Here is a 3,107-nt window from a genome sequence, read left to right on the forward strand (position 1 = left end):
TGGGATGTCAATCTTGTACGCGTTGTCGTTGTAGCGTGCTAGCACCTTGAATGGTCCATCGGCTCATGGTAGTAGCTTTGACTTGCGCTCGTTGGGGAAACGGTCCTTGCAAAGGTGGAGCCATACAAGATCACCCGGTTGGAACACCATTGGTGTCTTGTTGATGTTGAGCTTGGTGGCGATGCGGTGTACTTGACGCTCGATTGTTGCCCTTGTATCTTCATGCATCTTCTTGAGAAAACTTGCCCTTGCATTTGCATCCATGTTTGCGCGTTCTTGGAGTGGAACAGGTAGAATGTCCAATGGGGACAATGGGTTGAAGCCGTAGACAACCACGAAGGGTACTCGGCGATGGGTAAGCACTCCTCCCACTCCTTGATGTTCTTCTTGATCAACATGCGTAGGAGAGTAGATAGCGTCCGGTTGGTGACTTCCGTTTGGCCATCGGTTTGGGGATGATAGGCCGTGGAGAATAGAAGCTTGATTCCGAGCTTGGCGCAAATGGTCTTCCAAAAGTAACTTAAGAACTTGACGTCCCGATCCGACACAATGGTCCTTGGCACTCCATGCAACCTCAAGATTTCCCTACAAAAAAGATTAGCAACATGTGAAGCATCGTCTATCTTGTTGCATGGTATGAAATGTGCCATTTTTGAGAATCGGTCCACAACAACAAAGACGGAATCCTTTCCATTTCGAGTTCTAGGCAAACCAAGCACGAAATCCATACTAATATATTCCCATGGTTGATATGGAACTGGGAGTGGCATATGTAACCCATGAGATTGGGCTTTGGACTTAGCTTTGCAACATGTAGAGCATTTGTTGGTGAAGCGTGCCATGTCGCGAAACATCTTTGGCCAATAGTACTTGAAGGAGAGTGTGGCAAAGGTCTTGTCGCGTCTGAAATGTCCCATGAGTCCACCTCCGTGAGCCTCTTGCAAAAGCAACAAACGAAGAGAAGACTCGGGTATACAAAGTTTGTTAGCACGCATAAGGTATCCATCTTTGAGATAAAAGTTCTTCCAACAAGTATGAGTAAGACATTTGGCATAAGGAAGTGCAAAAGAAGGATCGGGTATACAAAATTTGTTAGCACGCATAAGGTATCCACCTTTGAGAGAAAAGTTCTTCCAACAAGTATGAGTATGAGATTTGGCATAAGGAAGTGCAAAAGAAGGATCATTCGGATAAAGATCTTTAATATGCTCAAGCCAATCACATTTAAATCAAGTGTAGTAACAAGCATGCATAATGCGGGAAAGAGCATCCGCCACAACATTTTCTTTGCCTTTCATGTACTTGATCACATAAGGAAAAGACTCAATAAATTCACTCCATTTAGCATGCCGCTTATTCAACTTAGTTTGACCTTTGAGGTACTTAAGTGTCTCATGATCGGTATGTATGACAAATTCATGTGGGCGAAGATAATGCTCCCAAACATGTACTCGCACTAAAGCATATAATTCTTTGTCATATATAGGATAGTTAAGTTGAGGACCGGAAAGTTTTTCGCTAAAATATGCAACGACTCGCTTTTCTTGCATCAAAACTCCACCAATTCCATGACCGCTAACATCACAATGAACCTCAAAAGTTTTGGTGAAATCGGGTAATGCAAGAATTGGGGCATGTGTAAGCAAAGATTTGAGCTCATCAAATGCGGTAGACTGAGATGGTCCCCAAACAAAAAGTGCATTTTTCTTACTCAAAGCATGCAACGGTGCGGCAATAGTGCTAAAGTCTTTCACAAAGCAACGATAAAAACCTGCTAGATCAAGGAAACTACGCACTTGTTGCAAATTCGTGGGTTGGGGCCAATTTTTAATTGCTTCAATTTTTGACTCATCTACGTGAACTCCCTTGGAAGACACAACAAAGCCCAAGAAAACGATCTTGTCAAAACAAAAGTGCATTTCTCCATATTAGCATAGAGACGTTCTTTTCTAAGCGTTTGCAAAATGGCCCTAATATGATTCACATGTTCTTTGAGGGATTTGCTAAACACAAGAATGTCCTCAAAGTAGACCACAACAAACACACCAATGTAAGGACGAAGCACATAATGCATAAGACGCATGAAAGTACTGGGTTCTTCCGATAAACCCATAGGCATAACTAACCACTCATACAAACCAAACTTTGTTTTGGAAGTTGTATTCCATTCATCACCCTCTTGTATGTAGATTTGATAGTAACCACTTTTAAGATCAATTTTGGAGAAAATAGTGGCACCTCCAAGCTCATCTAACATATCATTGAGGCGTGGAATGGGATGCCTATAGCGAACGGTGATAGCATTGATAGGTCTACAACCGGAACACATGCGAAAGCTACCGTCTCTTTTTGGCACAAGAATGAACGGTACGGCACAAGGACTCAAACTTTCACGCACATGTCCATGGTCTATGAGATGTTGGACTTGCCTTTGTATTTCTTTGGTTTCTTCGGGGTTGACGCGGTATGGTGCCTTGTTAGGAAGGGGCGGGCCGGGGATGAGGTCGATCCGATGTTCGATGCCACGTAGAGGAGGAAGACCAGGAGGTAGCTCATGCGGGAAGACATCCGCGAATTCCTGCAACAAATTAGACAAGACTAGAGGAAGAGGATTAGGATTGTTAATATTTGCCACTTCATCTTTGCACACTAGGACGTAGTGGATGACACTCGATGGGTTCTCACACACTTCTCTCATCTCTCTTTTTGTGGCTAGGAGGATTAAGTTTTTCTCTTGTGGCAAAGAGTCGCTAAATTTTGGCTTGTGGCACTCACTCTCTTTTTGGTGGGTCACTCTCTTTTTGGTGGGTCTCTCCATGGTGTGTGGATGCTAGCTTGTCGGCGATCACTTGGCTTGGAGACATAGGTCGTAGCACGTACTCCATTCCCTTCATCTTTAAGCTATAGTGGTTTTTTCTCCCGTTGTGGATGACGCTGCGGTCGAATTGCCAAGGTCTTCCCAAGAGAAGATGGCAAACGGACATAGGAACCACGTCACACTCAATGGTGTCCTCGTAGGCGCCGATCTTGAAAGAAACGTGCACGGTGTGCTCCACTTGAATTGTGCTGGAGTCGCTTAGCCATTGAACCTTGTAGGGCGAGGATGC

The sequence above is a fragment of the Triticum aestivum genome, chromosome 2D (genome assembly GCF_018294505.1).
Source record: "Triticum aestivum cultivar Chinese Spring chromosome 2D, IWGSC CS RefSeq v2.1, whole genome shotgun sequence".
NCBI lineage: Eukaryota > Viridiplantae > Streptophyta > Magnoliopsida > Poales > Poaceae > Triticum > Triticum aestivum.